The 22,152-nt window shown below is 46.2% G+C and overlaps 1 long non-coding RNA gene across 1 annotated transcript in view; it reads left to right on the forward strand.

The window, feature by feature from the left end:
• The first annotated feature begins 5,657 nt into the window (after positions 1-5,657).
• Positions 5,658-22,152, forward strand: part of LOC144134626 (uncharacterized) — a 97,005-nt gene continuing 80,510 nt past the window's right edge. The window contains exon 1 of the long non-coding RNA XR_013315178.1: positions 5,658-5,914. This is a non-coding gene — a long non-coding RNA (uncharacterized LOC144134626). The remainder of the gene's footprint in view (positions 5,915-22,152) is intronic.

The following is a 22,152-nucleotide window of genomic DNA, read 5'->3' on the forward strand; positions in this document are numbered from 1 at the left end:
TCGCGAAGAAACTTCAGGTCTTTAGGCGCAGGGAGGACGTAGAAGTCAAGGGCTTCCATCCGGCCTTTGTTATCTCTCTCGCAGGTAGGTCTTGTTTCGAACAGTTTCAGTGGCCATGTTTATAGCGGTTGTTGTTACACTGGGCTTATTTAGAACTCGCGAGCAATTGCTGCTCATCTCGGGAAAAATACCTTGTCTGTAGTCGCGCGAACACTTATCGGCTGCTTGAAGGCTAGCGCGTGGCGATTAACTCGGGTAAAAATGTAGCTTCCGACACCAGACGGAGATTTGAAATCGATTGTCTCGGCGAGCATTGAGCTGTATCTCACGCCACAGAGCTGCATGGCTGTGTTCGTCACCCTGCTTTGGGCCAATGGCAGTGCTAACAGAAAAGCGTTTTTGTCTGTGGCAGGGTAAACCGCGTCCATTTGAATCGGATCACTCTCGTGCCGGCCGACCAAAATCAGTATTTTTTCAGGCGCTTCCTCATTGACCCACACAAGTGGAAACGAAATACAAGACCGAAGAAAACAAATGAGATCAATCTTATTCGGTAATCTTGCAAGTATGCACTGCGGCAAAGCGCTTTATCGCAGTACGTTTGCCCCGAAGAGATCACCTTTATATTTATTCCGACTCGATACCTACATAGGGCCGTCGCTTAGCAGACCGCTACTATGTCGTCTGTACTGACACCGGAGTTCCATCGGCGTGACTGCGCAGGTGCACACCTGTTTAGAGCTGTTGCCAAAGGCATGTCATTCATTTGAGATGAACTTGAGGGGCTGAGGCAAAATGCAAAAGCCTTGACGGAGCCTTTTCCCCGGTCAATCGACTTAAAAGACTGTGAAGCTGGACCATTCGAGAAAAGGGCGAGTATTTATTACACATATACACGTTTATGCTTCTCATTTTTCTATGAAATTCACAAGGCTTATTTGCAGTCATGAATGCATAACATTTCTCTTGGGTTGAAATGACACTAGAGCCCTTTTACTGGAAAAGTACTCTGCACATAGGAGAAAACAAACAAATGACCTTTGTCGCTTTTGAAATGTTTTGTGTTGTACACCCGCTGGCAATCATGAGTATGAATTCATGTCTCCTTCTGAATTGCAAGCACTATAGTCAATTAAAGGAACAGTAAAGCAAAATTTGAAAAAAGTAACGAAACACCGATAATGAACACCCAGTAGGCTATTAGATTGAGATGTAGTTTTCATTTTTCATAATTATCAGCGGATCGTTTTGTTTTCGTCTTTTTGTGAGCATGTGCCAAATCGCCTTGATGGTTTTGCTACCGCCGTTGCCCCCGTGAATGGTTCTTGCTGTGCAGCGTGCTTTGAATTTTTGTGAATGCATGTGTTAGCTTCCCATATTTACTTTTACGTGTCCCAGCAGCATATGAAACCTACAGTGAGCCGCTGCCAGACGGCGGATGCGTCCGGAAGTGCTGCGATTGTGAGTGTTTTTATCATATCGGTGGTTGTTCTGGCTGGTCGGATACAGCGTTTAAAGCGAAAGGCGACAACGGTCGCAAGGCATCGCGATGCATGGCCTGCCGTCTATCGAAGGCTACAGCTAACTAAGAGACTCGATGGTCTTGAGGAGCTGCCTGCTCAAGATATTAAGTCCTCAATTGAGGTAATAGCAGCAATGTATGATTAAATTCTCAATAGACAAGTTCAGAAGGAACTGGAGATTGATAACTTGAACAAATGTGGAAGCAAGCTTTAGGCTGGCTGCACTGCTGGTGACACTGAACAACTAAAATCGATAGTAAATGACATAGAATGGAGCAGCAGAAAACTCATTCTAGAGGTTCATGGTATCCCAGTATCGTAAAGAGAGGCCCTGGTGTGCAAACTGAATGATTTAGATAAGACCGTTCTTCTTCCAGAGTTGACAAAGAATGATGTCGGCGCTATTCACAGACTTCCCCCGAAGCAAAGCAAAACCCATGGAATTATTATCTGATTTCCTCAGCAATCAATTCGTGACTTGCAGCTGAAAGCGAAAAAAAACTCGGAAACGGTATAAGGTGTGTCAATCACCGAAGACATGACTCATCAGAACAGATGCGCCGCACAGGAAATTGGAAATCAGCAATAATTATAAGCTTTCATGGCACTCTAACGGCAAGATTTTTGTAAGGAACAGAGAAGCTGATGGTGTCATTGTTATAGTCTGTCATAGACCTTGTCATATATTCTCATAGACTTTGACAGGCCGTGATATGATTTAGTCTGGTATTAGTCTGGCTATTAAAATAATGGTTCTTTATTCATCCTCTCAACTACACTTGTCAAACCTTAATAACGTCCTCAATGCTAATAGTCCGCGATGTCTCATTTTATTTACTGTAACCTTCGATCAGGTAGGAATAAGCGAGGCGAACGCAATTTTCTCCTTACTGAAGCGCAAATACGATTTGACTCTTTAACGGTTTCTAAAACTTGGTTCGCCTCAGAAGAGGATGTGCATATTTTTCTGACATACAAATCGCATTACATGAACCGTGGGGACAAAAGGGGTACAGGTGTAGCAATGCTCGCCTTAAATTCAATTGATTCTAAACTGCTGCCTGAATTTTGATGCTTAACGCCTTTTTATGAAACGCTTGCGAATAGATATGGCACTACAGAATTCTGTCTATGTTAACGCCCTCCTTCAACCAATGTCCAGTTGTATTTTTTTCCCCGGTTCGTTTTTAGAATTTGTGAATGCGAGAAATTATCATTTAATCTTGGTGGTAATTTTAATACAAATATGCTAGTTGATAGTAGCGTAATGTTAGAGCTAGAAGCGTTGTTAAACAGCCGTCCGAGTCAAAACATTATAACGTCAGTGACACGAATCACTGCACAATCTACAACACTTTTAAATCTGTTTGTAACGAACTTTGATCCATCCTTAGTTAGAGCTGGTACTTTAAATCATAGAGTTAGCGACTGCTTGCGAATATTTATATCTTTGAATGAGCTCATTAAGAGAGTAAAATGAATGCATTCCAAATCTTCATATCAAATTATAAATCCTGCAACGCTCTGCGCATTTAGCAATCGCCTAACCGCATTCTGTTGGAACGATGTGTTAACTACTAGTGACCCAGATATAGGATGCGACACATTTACGTGAAAGTTTTCGAACATATACCACGCTTGGTTTCCCATCACGACATTTAGACCATTGAACAGAAGTCGAAAAGCGTGGATAAGCAGAAAATCGTTAAAGGTTATGAAAGCACGAGACCCAAAATACTTTTACGCAGTAAGAGTCCAGAAGCCCTCTAAATATTCTAAACGCACAGAAATTTTTGTCACGAAACGCCTTCGTGCTGCAAAAACACAGTATTACATTAACGTGTTCAACTCAACAGAAGGGGACACGGGGAATGTTTTGAGGGGACTGAAGACTTTATTTGGAACTCACTCAGAAACAGCCTGTAAATTTATGCAAAACGGAGTTACAAAGTGCAGAACTAGAAATGCCACGAACGATTTTTTTTTCTGTCGCTTGGTGACATTATAGACAATGCACATGATTGAACTTTCACGAATGCCCGAAATGGCACGTCTGCTTTTGTCAGTTGTGTCACAGGCTCGGCGATGCGCGAACAATTCTTGACAAATAGTCGTTAACACGCGCACAGTCCGAGAATTCTGCACGCAACTTTCTTATCGGCCGGGGTTGGAGACATTACGAGAGCAGCTCTTTCTGCGGGTCTGGGCGTACTCGTTCTTTGCTAACAGTGTGACTTAGCAACAGCAGCTCTCGTTAGGCAAAGTGGCACTTCTCTTCTTTCAAGTTTATGCCGGATGACTTCAATGCCTCTAGTACTGTTCGAAGACTTTTTAGATGCTCTTCAAAGTTCGAGGAGAAAAAAAACGACGCCATTTAAATATAGCACGCAAATTTTCCACATGAGGTCCGCCAGCACCGTATCCATCACTCACCTGAACGTCGCTGGGGCGGAACAGACACCAGATTACGTCACCTTGAACTCGAACAGGCCATCCAGAGTGATGAACTTGGTCTTCTCGCGATCTCTCATCGGCCTCAATTTGGCAGTAGCCGCCTGAAAGTGCATCGGTTAGAAATACCTGGCGTTGCAGAGCCGGTCCAGTGTGTCGTCGATGCGGGGAGGGGGTAGACGTTCTTCTTCGTTATATTGTTTAAGTCGCGGTAATCGACGACGTATTGAAGGTACCTCAACCATATATCACGTAGTGGTGACAGCAGTAGAAGCAGTGATAAAGACAGCCAAAATTTGTTCTAAACGAAAACTGTTTATTGGGGCTGACTTGCGCCCAGAATGGACCGAATGACTCGGCGGTGGCGAAAGCAGCAAGCGTGCTCGGTGGTCGTCGAAGAGAGCGCCTGCCGCTCTCGGCCAGGCTCAGTTTAAAGCTGATAGGGAACTTTCGGGATAAAGCTTGCAAATTTACTGGGACATTTGGAACAAGGTGGAATCGCCTCCGCCTGGGTGCGATCAATCGAGATAAATCTGGTCGCGTCTTGCATCCACAAACAAAGCGATAAAATGGTGTGGTGGCAGCTTTCAAGAATAAACACGGAAACACTACGAAGATTCGTGGCATTATGGTGGAGCAGTGCCTGTGGATTCCCGGCTGTGTTTTTGGTGCCACTGGTGCTGAGCGGTGAGCGAGCTGGCAAGCGGGCACTCTTCGGCGTACATACGGACTACGGAAAGCGGTGTGGTTTCATAGGTGTCAGGGCCGTGGGGAACTTGCGCTGAAGTTTGCGGTGCCGATTGCAGCGCCATAACACACTGCCTAGCGACAAGAGCAAGCGGTTTTGGATAGTACTCAGAGTACTTCTCCGCGCGACCTTCAGCCGCTTATTTTCGTGAGTCTCCGCGCTCTGTCGAAGGCGTCAGCTATCTGGGCTACGCAATGAATGCAATGAATGCTGCCAGCCAAACGCGGGTATCTAATCGCGCAGAATGTGTTCTCGCGTTTGCAGCGGCCCAAGCGGCTCACAAAAGCAGTTTTGAGTCACCGATTGGAAAAATTTCAGTGCCACCTTGGCAACGCAGATTCCCCATAGCCGAGAAGGGTGTCCACATTAGACGTGGGTTCGCAGCCATGAAGGAAGAAAAAAGGAGAGAAGCTTGTCGTAGTCAGCATAGCCATTTTATAGACATACGTGATAAATGGAAGGACCTGGTCTCAGTTTGAGAAGTGTAAACGTACAGGTGCAGGCAAAAGTAAATGGAAGGCGCCTGAGCGTGGCAAACTGTCGCAGCGCTTTCTAACGCCGGCTCTTGTAGCTGAATAGCTAGGTCGCCAGCAAGCAGCGCGTTCTATCAGCCTACCCTTATCTGGAGCGGTCATCGCTCTTGGCGGCTCGAACGGATGCTTGTTGCTTTCCAAGTACGACACCACTAATTTCCTTCGCGGTACATGCGATGTTTTGAAGAGCGATTTGCGCCGTATGATAATACTCAGCAGCCGGCACTTGCGGCCTCGGGCATACCTGGCAGCGAGCACTGCCACGACTGCTTAGTCGTGAAGACGCCCCTCGAAGAGGCCATTGAAGACGCCCCTCGTTCAGGTACACCACGATCCACATCGACAGAAGTCTACGAACTCATCGTGGCAGCGGTGGTGGCTGATCCATTTCAGAGTACGCGAGAAATTCGAGAGGCCCTATCTCTAAACATCAGCGAGGCTACAATCCGCCGACGCTTTCATGAAGCAGGACTGAGCGGATGCGTGGCCGCTCAGAAACCCTACTTAAAAGCTCAGCAGAAGTGTGCTCAACTGGACTTGGCGCGAGCCCATGAATAATGGTCGGTAGGCGATAGGAGTGAGGTCATCTTTACTGATGAGTCGACTATAACCTCAAGATAGGATCAAGAGCACCGAGTATGGCGCCCGTACAACTGCAGGTAAGATTTAACTACATTATCATAATGTATCACGTTTTGCAATTACTAGTGCCATATTTTCGGCGTGGGTTAATAATTCTGCGTGCAATGCTCGAGTGGGCGTTTCGGAAATTGTTCCAGAGGCCTTTAACTTTTTCTGGAAACTAGGAATCACGTCAGCAAAACGCGTTTTAGGACGGCGCTTGTTCACATTCATAAGGATAACGTTTTTTTTTTGCACGTAAGTATCAGCCAGGGTACTTGCACAATGTGCTCAGCAGTGGTCGCGCGGCTGTAAATGTTTTAGGAGCCGTCTGCAGAGATGAACTGGGTCCACTTCTGCGGCTTCCAGCGAAGTTTAACGCGGCGTCCTACTGCCATGTCCTTGACAGCTACCTCGTCCCGTTCTCCCTGGACGGGCTCTTTAAGGATGGCTTTTACTGGCTTCAGCAAGACCATAGCCCCGTCCAGAAAGCTATTAGTCGTTCAAGACTTGCTAGAAGAGCGATGAGTTCGACAGCTGCAATTGGTGCCAAATGGCGCGGACTTCAACTTTATAGAAATTGTGTGGCGAGTTCTTAAATCCAACTGGGAACACATGAACTTGGATCCAACAAGCAAAGAAGAATTGTGGCTGACTGTTGCAGCGGAATGGGACCGCATTAAAAAAGACCGCGAGTTTGTGGAATCTCTGTACGATTCTCTGCTCCGGCGCATGGGAGCAACAATTCGCGTTATCGGCACTTTCGCGTGCTTCTGAACCGCGTTTACTTTCTCACCTTCTATTTCTTGTTGTGAAACTAACTCGATAAAATTCTTCTTACTAAGAAAAATAAAGAATCCCCTTGTTACGTTCAACGTGCTCAGCATGCGTTACTACATGGCCAATTGGCAATGCGTGCATTTCGCGTATTTTACCTCGTCATCTGTTACATAGAACATACAGATTAAACCAGCATCGTGTCCTTTTGATTATTTTGTGCGTATTCGTTCTCACATATGCAAGGGTATAGGGTATATGCGCAACTTATAATGAACAAACTGGAGCAGCAAAAAAAAAGCGAGCGCTGTAAATTGCTGGTTCTCCTTGACATTCTAAATTATTACAGAGGGACGAGACTAAAGTATCCTCCTCCGCACAACAAATTAAATCAACAAGAAACAGTTTACTGGAGGAAGCTGCAAACCGGAACCTTCCCCAATTTACACATCCTTAGCAAAATGTTCCCGAACAAATACAGGGACATCTGCCCATTGTGCGGTGCAACACCCACCCTATACCATATTACTTGGGAATGTGACAGAAATCAAGCATTCCATGGCTCAGAAAATCCGAGTGCGGAGCAGCGGGAGGGTGTGCTCTCCAGCGGTAACGCAATCCTCCAACGAGGATTGGTCATCCATGCCTGTCAGTTGTGCGTCACAACTGACAGGAGTACGCGGATTGAAATACGGAATGATGGCTGAGTCCTGGTAAATGAAGTAGTGGCGAGACGTTGTCAGGGTGAGAAGTTAACACGAGGTCGAGTATGTTGAATGAATGATTGCTTTGTCTTGTCGGGTTGGATACGAGTTGGGACAGACCAAAGGTTAGACACGTGTTGACAAAATCACTTTGGATGTTATCTTTACATGTTGTGGAGGAAAGGTCGGACCAGGTCATTGCAAGAAAGTTAAAAGCGCCGAAAAGAACAATGCGAGTATGTTGGTGAGCCGCGGTTGTCAGGCGAAGTGCTTCGTGGAAATTAGCAACAAAAGAATCGATTAAATCAGGTGTACGATAGCAAACGCTGATGATTACTGGAGGAAATGAAGCGTGGCAATGAATTACAATATTTCTAGAGGGGATGAAATTTGAATTTCAGAACAATGAAGCGAGTCGTGGGTTGCTATTAGCACACCTCCTCCCCGTCTATTTGTTCTATTGCGGCGGAAAATAGTGCAGTTAGGAAAAAAGGAAAGTATTTCAGTGTATTTTTTTCCTCACCAGGACGTCTGGGGAGACAGAAGCGCTGTGTGAGGGCTGTATGATGCCGCGACGAAGCATGTCATCGACGTTCTCATGACGTGGTGCTCAATGGCCAAGACATGGTGCGGCCGCTGGCGCAAGAAGGCGTGCGTGTCGGCGTCAATTCCGTGAGCGACGGCCGACGGGCCGCCCAAAGACGGCTGGTAAAAGTCAAAAGACGCGATAAATGTCGAAGAACGGATACTCATTGGACGCGCAGGGCAGTCGGAAAGATCGGTAGCGATGACGCGATCCCATACGTCGAGGGGGAAGGAAGTAATGGCAGCAGCACAATAGGTAATGGCTTCAACCTCAGGAGCGGCATGGTTATCGGAGACGACGCAGGCGACTGTTTTGTCGAAGGCTTCGACACAGCCCAGGCATTCACCGTTGAGAGCAGAGGGCGAACATGAAAATCGGTTGGAAGTGTATACTGCGCAGATTCCGTCGTAAATCGCGAGAGCGGCGAAAGGGAGAACAAAACGTCGTGTAGAGGCCGCGGCGGGAGTAGATAGGACATGTCAGTCAAAGGCAGAGTCACAAGTGAGAGGAAGAAGGGCAGAAGGAAGGGAGAAATGTCAGTCTCTTCAGCCACGCAGAGATTAGAGGCAGGGATAGAAACGGTGCATAAGGCAGCGACAAAAAAGGGGGAGAGCGCAATTTCGGCACAAGCACAATTAATCACGGCACTGTGGGTCGAAAGTCGCAGCCGAAGATGACGTCGTGAGAACACTGGCACAACACAACAAGCTCGATCGAGCATGAAACATCGATGATGCAAACACGAACTGTGCACGCAGCCAAAGGCTGCACCCGCTGCGAGCTGGCCGTTCGGAGGGAAAAGTCAGGAATCGGCAACGTTACCTTGCGAATTTTACGGCGAAGAGCGTCACCAATAACGGACCCGCCAGCGCCCGTGCCGACGAGTGCGCAAACGTGCACCACTTCAGCAGACACAATTCCATTAGCGAGGAGTAGATGGAGGACTTGAGTAGTCCACAAAATACGCATTTGTTGCCTCCGAAACTACGGATGTTAGATTTCCTCGCAGAGAGAGGTGGTGCGATGGAGCATAGGAGATATACACCGGTATCGAGGCGAAGGCGAGTGACGAGGGAGGTGTGACAGACGGGCCAAAAGTGACGCTAGGCAAGGGACACTCGGTGTCGCATCGGTAGGAGGGCGCGCCAGCGTCGGGACGAGGCGCACGGTGACGGCAGAGGCGTGCGACGAGACCTGAAAGCCTACAAGCGTAGCAGATGGGTGATTATCGGCGCTGGGCCACTGGTTTGTAGAGTGTCGGCGATACCAATGGAACGACGAAGACTGGGGACGCACGGGCGGTGGCGCAGCAAAAAAAAAAGAAGGGCTGGTGGTATACGTGACCGGAGCGAACGGTCGATGCTACTGAGTCAAGGGTTCAGCATAGGTGAGTGGAGCAGTAACGGGAAGAAGCTGAGGACCCGGCGGTAGGACTTCAGCGACCTTGTCTTGCATGATTTGGAGGATAGTTGGGACGAGAGGCGGCACAGGGTTGGGACAAGAGAAAACGGGGTCCCGAACATGAGCCATAAGAGAATGTTGGCGAGCGACTTTTTTGTTGATGAAGGCTTTGGCCTGCTGCAAGAACTGTGACTGGCAAGAAGGTGGAGCGCCAAGGGCTAAACCAGCAAATTCCTCTCAAGGGTCGTCAGACCGGCGGATAGAAGCACGTTGCTTCCGTAATTCATCATAGCTTTGGCAAAGCCGGATTACATCGGCGACGGAGGTGGGACTCTTTGCCAAGACTTTTGAAAAGCATCATAGGCGGTCCCTTGAGGTTGTTACTGACCTTGTCCGTCTCTGGCATGAACGGGTTGACGCGCTTGAACAACTCAAGAATGTCCTCGATATAACTTAAGGAAGATTCGTCATTTTGTTGAGCTGGGGCACGGATACGTTGTTCTGCGCGGAGCTTCCGCCTTGCGGGGTGGCTGAAGACGTCCGTAAATCTTGTTCTGAAGGAAGAGGCCCACGTTGGAATTTAAGCTTCATTGTTGCGAAAACAACGATTGACAATGCCCGTGTGGTGAAAGAGCCTGTTACTCTACTTGACGGAATCGTCCCACCTGTTGCAAGTGCTGACGCGCTAGCACAACGCCAACCAGTCGTCTTAAGATAGCCTTGTCGCTCTGCCTTTGCGCACCAGGGCAAAGAATAATGGGAGGGGCGGGCGGCGATGTCTGGCTGGCACTGTTTTGCATCGAGGCTTGTGAGGGTAGCGTGCGGCTCCAGAGTTCCAGCATGACGACAACGATCAGGAGCAACGTGCACCAAATGTGATGCGGAATGCAGTTCCAGGGTTCTCTTGCTGAAACGCTGAGCCGGAAGTTCTGTGTGCTCCTCTGAGTCGTCGCTGCAGCTTCTACTTGTCGTCGTCTTCTTCAACGTTGTGTCGCGTTGTCTGACACCAGTCTAGTCTATTCCAAACTAACTAAACATACCTTAAACACTGCTGATGACGAAGCCTTGCTTTCCGGGTACTAGTCGAGACACTGTAGGTTGGGGTCAGAGCTTTGGTGTTGCGCGAAGTCGCTGGTGCTTATCGGTCCCAAAACGGCGTCCTCAACGTTTTCTTCCGGCGGCTTTTTAACACGGGCTGGAGATAGGCAGTCTGCATCGGTGTGCTTCCGACTAGATTTGTAGATGACGGTGATGTCGAAGTTTTGGAGGCGTCAGCTCTCCGTCGAGGGAAGCGATCGGAGGGGTCCATCAAACTCACAGGACAGCACAGAGCGTGGTGATCGCTTACCACATTGAATGGTCGTCCGTACAGGAACGGTAGGCATTTCGACGTAGCCCAGGGGATGGCGGGGCATTCCTCGGTCGTCAAATAGCCTCGGCCGTGGACAATAAGAGGCTATCGTACGCGAATATTTTCTCTAATTCTTCACTTTTCTCTATCAGCACGCCTCCTTGGAACATGCTGCTTGCGTCGGTACAAATTTCAGTTACGCCGTATTCATTAGAGTGTCTGAGGATGACCAGTCTTGGGGGGGGGGGGGGGGACGAGTGCAAACAACAGTGAAGGCTTCCGCTTGCGGCGCTTCCCATTTAAATGGCACGCCTCCCTTTGTCACTGGGGTCAGAGGTTCGGAGATGCGCGAAAAGTTCTTGACAAGTCGGTTATTATGGGCTCAACGCAAGTAATCTACGCGTGGCTTTCTTATTGGCCGACGGAGGAAACAGTGCGATAGCGGCTGTTTTCTGTGGGTCTGGGCTTACTTCTTCATTGCTTACAATTTGGCCCTGAAACATCACCTCCTAATAAGAGATGTGGTACTTCTCTGCAATCAAAGTGAGCGCGGATGACTAGGTTGCTTCCTGCACTGTTTTTAGGCGGTCATCAAAAATTCGAGCCGAACGCAATGACGTAATCCAATTAAATTAAACAAATTTGGCACTTCAGACTTGCCAGTACTGTATTCATTACCACTTGGAACGTCGCTGAGGCGGTAGAGAGTCCAAATGACATCACTTTGGACTCGAAGAGGCCATTCGACGTGATGAATGGGGCTTCTCTCGATGTCTTCGATCGGCGTCAGGTTTCCAGTAGCCGCTCTTGAAGCCCATCGAAGCGGAGTTCTTGGCGTTGGTAGGCACCGGCGGTAAACTCTGCTAATAAAATTGAGGAGACCCACACACAGGCTATACGTCAAATCAAATCTCCCAAACTCTCTACCTCTAAACAATTCAGTAACCAATCATCGAGCATCAAACCAGCAGTACGGGTTCAAAATGCATTTTTGGTGGCTCCCAGCTAAAACGCTGGATATATTTTAAATAGTAAGATATCACAGCTACCATTATAATTGGAGTTTTTGCAATATTAAGACAAATGATTTACTGAAATTAGTGTTTTTATTCCTGTTCAGGCGAGATGAATGTAAGGAAGGCTTTGTGCGGTGATTTTTTTTTATTTCTAGCACATGTTTGGAAAGTACATATAAACATGCTAAGTCAGCAAAGCATCAATGCACTTATTAATGATCCACGTTTATCAGGTTAATTGCAATTATTATTTACCAAACAAAAATTATTTCAGAAGGAGCTGTTAAAGTAAAACTGTCTGTGATACGTTTACTCTAGGGCATACGGCGGCGAGAGCGCGCGAAATCATACGCCACAGGTCAAGTGTTGAAGCGAAACCAGGCGGAAAGCGTGAGCCCCTTCCGATATGCGTAGCAAAAAAAAAACCTGTTGCTCACCGCATGCAAATACTTGTCTCGCACTTGACGTCACTGCACTGTGATAGAGAGCTCCAGCTGGTGCCGATAACCAGATTAAAGACGTTGCTTTCCGTTATGCTTTTCACCCGTCAAAGTCTTGCATAAACACCTGGTTGGGCTTCATGCGTCAGCGCATGTCGGCGGCGGCGAAATATTTTCGCAATTGGCACCAAATGCAACAGTGTGAATGTGCCATTAATGTAAGGTCTACCTCCCGATATCAGTTTGACTCTGATGACGTACCATTATACTTCCCAAAATGGAGCAGCATATCCTTTACACTTAGTCTTTTAATATCGCCCTACCTAAGGCAGGCAGTCTTTAAAAACTGATCTCCAAACCATCATTTCCTTCATTGAACGTGAACACCTATGACAGAAGCCTCTGTGATTAACTTTGTAGCATAGAACGATGTTCTGGCACGTTGGGAATTGCTTGTCCACCGTTGGTTTGGGTTATGATTTTCTGCTAAGTTTCCGTTTTGTGTTCTTTTTATTAACTTAGGCATTTTAGGTAAAAAATATGCATTTTGCGGTGTAGTACTACTACTGTTGGCAGGGGAAACACTAAAGGTAAATCATAATAAGAGAGTAATTACTCATTAGCTTCCACTGAAGCGCAACCAAACGGCTACAAAGGAAAGCTATACAGCTTTCTCAGAAACTTCGTAGTTAAAGAAAAATTCGTCCGGATCCGGGGTTTGAACCCGGGACAACAGCTTCATCGGAGCAGTAGCTCTACCAAGAGAGCTGACTGGGACGGGAACATGATTCACCAAAGGCGAATCATGCTGACTAATCACCTGGTAACATAACCTACAAAAGTTAAATTTTACCTATTGTAAATACGCACTTGATTCAATTAGAGATTTGTAGCTGCACATTAGTGTAGCCACATCAATACTTAAAATATAGGGGCGCGCGAAGCGGGGCGTATGAGCCATGTGATCTTCACTGTCATATCTTGGCTAGAGCAGTGAGCATCACGGCGCTGGTGGGACACGTCACCGCGTGGGCACAACTTTCTGCAACGATCGAACCTCGAACACGCATGTCAGTGACGTCCTTTAGTCCGCTAACAGAAGCCTTGGACTCACAGAACAGAAGCCTTGGAGAACCAGACCACGAACGAGTCAGTTGAGAAAGACTTCTTTTATTCGTACAGAAAGACGACACAAAAAGACAAGGTAGACAGGACGGAGCGACAAAGCCCCCTTCCTTATCCTCCTGAACGAGTTGCAGGTCGTTGTCCTTAAAGAAGCGCACAATTTTTCTTGTTGGCGTCTTGATACGGGGCCCCCTAGAAGGCACGGTCCTGGTGAGAGAGTCGACTCCCTCCAGAAGACACCTTTCCTTATCCTCCGGGTCGGCCTTGTTGGAAATTCTTCTCGTCAGTGCCAAGAGCTCATGACCTTTAACTTCCGGCTCAAAGCCGTGCTTTGGACCTTTCCTGAGGACGATAACGACGTCCTCCGGAATGTGGATGTCGTCAAGAACCTGGAGAGCAGAACTGTCTTCTTTACTTTCTTTCTCTTTTTTTCTACCTTTGGTTATCACTGCGAGAGATTGCGCCCACAAAAACTCTGTCGACTGGGCGGCCAGCTTCATCATAGATTGAAGCTTCCTGGCGGCGATATGCTCGGTGTCTCGGGAAAAGCACAGCAAGCGAAGCCAATCCTTGAACAGGCGAACCTGTCTCCATAGCTCAGACCTCAAGACCCGGCACACTCTCTTCACATGGCCGAGGGACGGTTTAACACGGCCAAACAAAAGCGAGATGTCACGAGGCACCAATCCCTTCCTTATGCAGAATCCGAGCAACCTCGCACGGCACGTAGTCAAATAAATGTGAGCAACAAGGCTGGAATCTTGGAAAGGATGTGGCGAAACACTCACAAAAGGGCCCACTGTAGAAGAAAGGTAATCCAGTAATATACGTTGTGGGGCTAGTTGGCTCATACTCAGACTTCTTTTGCGCGCACAGAAAGACGACACAAAAAGACAAGGTAGACAGCACGGAGCGCAAACTTTCAACTGTTTTATTCCAGAAAAAGTACATGACATTTATACCAAAAAGAATGGATAGTTACCAGGGCCACGTGCCGGCCAGAACCCGGGAAAAGCACAAGAAAGGCTCGGAGGCTATCCGCAAGAATTTTCAAAAAACAGAACAAAAACCAGCAAAGGTAAAAAGCCGAGCCATTGCGTTATGCGAAAACCTTGGTCTACAGAAGTTAGCCAGTAGTATTCAGAACACCAAATGTAAGAGCTTGCAGGTTTTTTTCACTGCAAAAAACCACAAAGAAAGTGTTCCGTTTTGGTGCTTCCTCATTGACCCACACAAGTGGAAACAAAGAAAGTGTTCCGTTTTGGTGCATTGTCAGCGAAAGGGGTGCCTGGCAGAACCTACTAAGCCGGTTCCTGCTAAAGGAACTTAACAGACTTGTAGTAGACGACCCGTTTGTCATTAAGAATAGTCTTGAGGTTGTTGAATTTTTGCATGAAACAAACTCTGCAGGACACATGTTTTCTGTAGATGTTGTTGACCTGTTTTATTCTATTCCACAGAGCGAAATGTTGGCTGCTGTCAGGCTGTGCATAGAAATGAACGGAGCGGTGTCTTTTTAAAACAGCGCTGGTATGTCGGCTGACAACTTCCTTGTACTCCCGGAGTTTTACCTCAGTTCCACCACTGTTTATTTTAAAGGGAATAATTATGTACAAAGAAATGGGATCTGTATCGGATCGTGCGTGGCCCCGGTGCTTTGCAACATTTTTCTCGCCGGTGTGGACAGATCATTGGCCGAGGCGCTTGAAAACGGTAGCACGCTAAAGATTTTTAGATATGTAGACGACTTTTTTATTGTTTCGAAGAAACAATCACCTTTGACCTATCCACAAGTCGTGGAGGACATTCTTACTAATTTTAGACGACTATCCAAAGGATTGAATTTTACTTGTGAACTCGCCAATGACAGCTGTTTACAATTTTTAGACTTGAAAATAACCCTTAAGGACGCAGGCTTTTGCTGGAAGTACCAACCGCGTGCACAGAAGAAATTGTTGCCTTTTGATTTCAAGCAATCGAAAACTGTTAAACGTGATATCGCTTTGATGTGCCTCGAGTCATCTCTAAGAAAGTCCTGTTGTCACATGGCGCAGGAAAGCTTTCACGATCAGGTCGCGAAGCTAAAACAGGCAAGCTTTCCCCAGATAGTAGTGAGTTCAGTTGCTGAAGCTCTTCTCAAGAAGATTAAACAAGAAAGGAGTAGGAACCAGACAATGGTTGCAGTTGCAAAAAAGAAAGTGAAACCTGTGGTCATCCCCTATCAGCATAATGTGGCTCATAACCTCAAGCGCGGGGCTAACAAGTTTAAGGTACCCGTGGTTTTCTCGGCCCCAAGGAAACTTTGTTCACTGTGTCGTCTAGTTTCGCAAGATGGTAGCCGCAACTCAGATTGCAAAATCAAACATGTTAATAAGTTTGTGAAGTGTGAAAAAGGGGTAGTGTACAGAATTCCGCTGAAGTGTGGTAAGGTGTACATTGGGCAGTCGGGCGGATGTGTTAATGAGCGGCTAAGGGAACACAGTTTGTCTTTGAAGAACGGTACCGGTTCGCACCTGCCGGCGCACATCAGTGAGTGTGGAAAAGATAACGACATAAAACAGAAAGCAAAAAAACTGTGTGATGCAACGCTCCAAGGCACCAGCATCTTGTGCAGGAGTAGTGACACGCTTGCGCGAGAATTGGCTGAAGCCTACCATATAATAATAATAATAATTGTTTTTTGGGGAAAGGAAATGGCGCAGTATCTGTCTCATATATCGTTGGACACTTGAACCGCGCCGTAAGGGAAGGGATGAGAGAGGGAGTGAAAGAAGAAAGAAAAGCGGTAGTTCATGTGACAGTGCACCATCTGTGACAATATATAATAAAGATTTTGCTTTTTTAGATAAATTACATATGAGGTGAGTCACCGGTGCCTTCTGTGTGCTTTTCCCGGGTTCTGGCCGGCACGTGGCCCTGATAACTATCCATTCTTTTTGGTATAAATGTCATGTACTTTTTCTGGAATAAAACAGTTGAAAGTTTGCGCTCCGTCCTGTCTACCTTGTCTTTTTGTGTCGTCTTTCTGTGCGCATAAAAGAAGTCTGAGTATGAACCAACTATCCCCACAACGTCTATTGGAGGTGAGAAATTTATCCATGCTAACATACAACGGCTGCATAACACCGTTTAAAGCATTGTAGGGCATAAGCTTCTTTACGACTCATCTCACCATCCACCCTGCACGAGCCCTCAAAAACACACAAGTTGCCCGGCTCTCTGCACAAGCATTTAAATTTGCCAGATCATTCTTTCCACCCTCTACCTCTGACTAGAATGGGCTTCCACACGACGTCACCTCAATCGTCTGCCGACCCATATTTTGAACTTTATAGCGCCCATATTTAAACATGGACTTGTTCTTCTACTGTAGTTAATTCGTTTACTAACTTTAATCGTCATCATTAGCGTCACTACGCCCACTGCAAGGCAAATTATTTTTCCATGTCTCTTTAACCCTGTCATTTGCCATCTGCGCCCATCCTATGCCTGCAAACTTCTTAATCTCATCCGTCCACCTAACCTTCTGCCGCCCCCTGTTACGCTTGCTTTTTCTTGGAGTCCAGTCTGTTACCCTCAAGGACCAGCGGTTGTCTTGCCTTCCCAGTACACGCCCTGCCCAAGCCCATTTCTTCCTATTGATTTCGACTGGGATGTCATTAACAATCGTTTGTGCCCTCACCCACTCTGCCCTGTTCCTGTCTCTTAACGTTACACCTATCATTTTCCTTTCGATAGCTTCCTGTGTTGTACACAATTTAGGTTGAACACATCATGTTAGCCTCCATGGTTCTGCCTCATAGGTGAGTCCCGGTAAGATGCTGCTGTCGTGTACTTTCAAAGCGAAAGATTTACTAGTCCCCTCCGTAGCTTCTTCGCCCTGCGCGACTGTGACCTTTAACCGAGGAGAAACGTCGTGACAGCTATGGCGTCATACAGCCGCCGCCGCAGAAACCGAGCGCTCGCCTGGGTTTCCATGGGCCATCGGCTTTCATTAAGCTCATTGGCGTTTAAAAAACTGAAAAATGGAAATTGGTTATTGAGGAAAGAAAATGGCGCAGTAATTGTCTCACATATCTCGGCGGACACCAGAACCGTGCCGTAAGGGAAGGGAGGAAGGTGGGAGTGAAAGAATCAAGAAACAGAAAGAAGTGCCGTAGTAGAGGTCTAGGCAATAATTTCGACCACATGGGAATCTTTAACGCGCACTGGCATCGCACAGCATACGGGCGCCTTTTGCGTTTCTCCTCCATCTAAATGCGGCTGCCGCGGTCGGGTTCAAACCCGGGTACTCTGGCTCAGTAGACAAACACCTTACCCACTGACCCACCGCGGCGAGCATTGGCGTTTGCGTTGACAACGTTATAGGATCCAATGGTTTTGAGGAATGGAAGAGCGCATAACGGGCTCCCTGGGTCAGTGAACGTCTCAGTCGCGCATTGAGGTACTTGGCGGTGGTGAGAGAGATGCGGGCTGCATGCATTAACGCTGACAGCGTTGTGGCAGACACGCGGCACTGCCGCAATATGTTGCAGCGTTCATTGGGTGACCAACCTCTCACGATCAACCATTAATTTAACTGCCACCTGCCAGGGTGTCCAGGTGGGCGCGCTTGCTATCCAGTGTGCGGAACGCACTCAACTAAACAGACGTCAAGCCGCGTCTACTTGCCCGATACACCACAGCTTTCTCTCTCTAATCAGGTTCAGCAGTAGTTAAATCACAGCTAATATTTTCTTGAGGGATATATGTGAACATTCATATATTAGAGAGCCTGCCAAATGCAAACCTCCCCGTTCACATTCGCCTAGTTATTTCACCCCCGTGATCCGGATCAGCGGTGACTACATGACCTAAGTAGACGTATTTTCTTACCACTTCCAGCACTTCGCTACTAGATGTAAGTTGCTGTTTCCTTTCGCGACTGTTGAAAATTGCTTTGGTTTTCTGCATTATAACTTTTAGCCCAACCGCCCTGCTCTGCCTGTCTGACTAGAGCAACATGCTTTGCAGTTCATCTCTTAAGTGACTAAGAAAGACAATGTCAAGAACGAATCGCAGACTAATAAGGTGTTCTCCATTAACCGTTATCCCCATCTGTTCCCAATACAGGCCTCTGAATACCTCCTGTAAACAGACGGTGAATAGCATTGGCGAGAGATTGAGGTAGTGTATTTCTGCCTGACGGCTTTGCTTATTATGAATTGGTTGCTGACTTTATGAAATAATATGGTGGTCTGCAGCTAGCTGCACTGGAATTATAGATATCTTCCAGTATTTTCTACACCCTGACTGTGCAATCTCTGCAGGACTGTTGAGGTAAGGACTAAGTCATATACTTTCTCGTAATTATAAAAGCTATATACAGGAGTTGGTTATGTTCTGCACAATGCGGTAAATTGAGTCATAATGACCCCAATCATCTTTTCGAATCTAGTACAGTTCATTATCTCACCCGAGAGGTCGTCTTTAAATGATGCCGCTAATCAATTAGGCAGGAATTATCTGGTACTTTTTTGATTACCTGATTCGCTGAATGAGAGCTGGGTTGAATCGGAAGAAAAAGCACGGGCTTTTTTCGAGTCAAGCCTTGGTGAGCTTGTTTGCTTGAACAGCATTGAGTTCGCACGTCGGTTGGGACACTACAAAAGTGATAAGAACCGTCCAATTGTGGTTAAATTTTCTACCTACAAAGATAGGGAGCGAGTAACCTCACGCTCCTCAAGGCTAAAGGCAACATTTTTGCTATTCGCGAGGACTTCACTTTTACAGTGAGACATGTGCGCTCGAAGCTTTTGCAATATGCCCGTGCCTTGGAAAAACCTATTAAGCTACGGTGGTTCAATCTGATAGCAGATGGGAAATGTTTTTTTTTATGACAAAGTTATCGAGACTAAATAACAGATAGCTGGAAACAAGATACATGACTAGCCGGAGCATTTCTCCCAGTGGCCGCCATGACGGTCCTGCATCTCTACTGCAGCCCTCGGCCGTTCTTGTTGTACACTGCCGAAGCATTAAAAATAAAGTAGATGACTTTGCAGCTCTAGTCTCTGCCGTTAGGCCACATATTGTCATTTGCACAGAATCTTGGCTTCGTGATTCTGTTCTGGACACTGAAGTTTTCCCAACTTGCTTCGATATATATCGTCGTGACAGGAATACTCAGGGAGCGGGTGCGTTCCTGCTTGTCGGTGCTTGCCTGCGATCTGCTGCTTTGTCTTGGCCTCTGGAGTGCGGCGAATCAGTTTGGTGCAATGTGCAGTTAGTGGTCGTCACTTGGCTGTTGGCTCGTTCTACAGTTGTCCTGCATATACTAATCCTGACGTTTTTAAATACCTATCAATTTTTTACCTCCGCTCAACCAAAATTTTGTTTTAAGTGTTGATTATAATATGCCCACTGTCCAGTGGGATAATAATAAATGCCATATGACATACTCGGATGCCTTATTAGTAGGCTTTTCTGAGTTTATTTTAGCTAATGACCTGTACCAGTTTGTTATAGAACCAACAAGACAAAGAATTAGCGGTGCTTGTATTCTCGACTTAATTTTTACTAAGAGACCGTCTATGATTAGTGACGTTATGGTAGTTCCGGGAATAAGTGATCATGACTGCGTTGTTCCACAGCTTATGCCTGTTATTTCTCAAGTAGCACGTGCGGGAATCAGAAAGGTTTATTTCGATGAAAAAGGTGATTATACTTCCGTCTGCACTCAGCTTAAATCTTTCTTACCTGAATTCACTGCGGTCAGTGAAAATTTAAATTGTAATGGACTGTGGTTAATGTTACTACTGACCTGGTTATTACGCACAATGGTGTAGCAAAATAACTTCAAGGTAATAAAGCTGGTTCTGCAGGTGGGCCCGACGGTCTTCCTTCGTATGTCCGGCCTGACTGGTCTGCTGTGATTGCTCTTTATTTAGTGATTTTGTTCAACAAATCGCTTAAAACAAACTCTCTTCCTGACGAGTGGAAAATGGCTAATGTAGTTCCCATCCACAAAGGTGGTTCAAAGAATAGTGTCGCTAACTACAGGCCTATCTTCCTTACTTGTACTTGTTGCAAATTAATGGAGCACATCATTTACAGTTCAATGACGAAACACCTCGAAAGCAATAAATTCCTCACCGACTCCCAACATGGTTTCACGTCTGGCCGCTCATGCATAACCCAGTTAACCAAATTCAGTCATGGCATCTTCTCTGTTTTCGACAGCCGCGAGCAGGTAGACTGTGTAATTTTAGACTTTAAAAAGGCCTTCGACACAGTTTCCCATGTCCTGTTACTCCACAAGCTATCGTTTCTTTGCATACAAAGCAAATTGTTTAAATGGAATAAAGATTACCTGCTAGAGCACAAGCACCACGTCTTAGTAAATGGGTGTTTATCAAACACTGCAGCGGTCCCTTCGCTGTCCCGCAGAGATCTGTGTTGGTACCTTTACTGTTCTTAATATATGTCAATCACAAAGTGGAAAGTGTGGCTTGCCAGGTGAGGCTATACGTGGACGACTATGTTTTGTATCCTTCTATTAAAGCACCATGTGACTCAGATAATCGTCAGCAAATCTTGGACCGCATTTAACTCTGGTTCGATAAATGGAGATATGTTTGAATACTGGAAAATGTTACAGTATTTCTTTTACGTGCAGGCACACTCGAATTTGGTCTGGCTACCTTTTAAACAACAAACCTTTACTAAAATAACCGATTATAAATATATTGGTGTTTATTTTTGTGTTGACCTGACTTGCAAAAAAAAAAACCGAATATATATCGTCGAAGGCAGCAAGAATGTTGAACTTCTTGAAGAGGTATTTCCGAGATGTCCTTCAGAATGTTAATGAAATTTTGTATTTCACAAACACTAGAGCTATTATGGAGCACGCCTGCGCAGTCTGGGATCCTCAAATCGGGACCCATTGTGCTATGCTGCAGCATGTACAAAATCGTGCAGCGCGATGTCGCAAATATTCTTTTAATGTGCGTAGTAGCTGCATCAAGCAGGGCTTGAACTAGGACTCACTGGAGAAGCGCCGTTTACGAATTAAGTTTGAACTTCTCTACCGGATTTACTGTAATAAAACTGCCATTAACTCTAAAACTTATTTGCTCCCACCAAATTTTGTATCAAGAAGATGTGACCACGAATGGAAGATACGTGAATTGACGTGTCGCACTGATGCCTACAAACACTCTTTTTTTCCACATGCCATCAATGAATGGAACAAGCTGCGTCACTCTGTGATCGAATGCCAGTCCGAGGCAAAGTTTCGTGCAATGTTGTCGGACCTCTGATGCGCTTTATGTACTTGGGTACTCTTTCCCGCACTTCATATTTCGCTTTCTCCATTTCCTTACTTTGTCTGATGTGATTTGACATTGACGATCCTTTTCAGTTTACTTAACTTTTTTTTTGTGCCAGAGGTTGAGCCCATGTCGCATGCTGTAAGATGAATATTTTAAAATTGTATGTTTGTATCCCCCTGCAATTACACCTTCACGGTGCTACAGGAAATGGGAATCAATATATAATTAAATGGAAAACTAAGGTGGTGCACAAACGGAAAAAAGTGCTCTGAGCAACATAGTTTTAATATTTATGGCCAGCAAGGGTAAAGTCATCCTTAGCTATCATGCCCAACATGATGTAAATTTTGCGGTTAGGAGCTAAAAGCCAGTAACAAACAGAAATGAGATGTGTAGGCTGCCTCGTCATATATAAGCGTGCAGTAACGTCACAGTGCACTTTGTCACTATTCAACGGACTCTGTAACCCATCCACAGCATTAAAATAAAACCTGACCGTTTGTGACCACGACGAGACGCGGTACATCAGCTAACAGGTGGGGTCTCGGCAGATAAAACACA

This window comes from Amblyomma americanum, chromosome 5, assembly GCF_052857255.1.
Source record: "Amblyomma americanum isolate KBUSLIRL-KWMA chromosome 5, ASM5285725v1, whole genome shotgun sequence".
NCBI classification, from domain to species: Eukaryota; Metazoa; Arthropoda; class Arachnida; order Ixodida; family Ixodidae; genus Amblyomma; species Amblyomma americanum.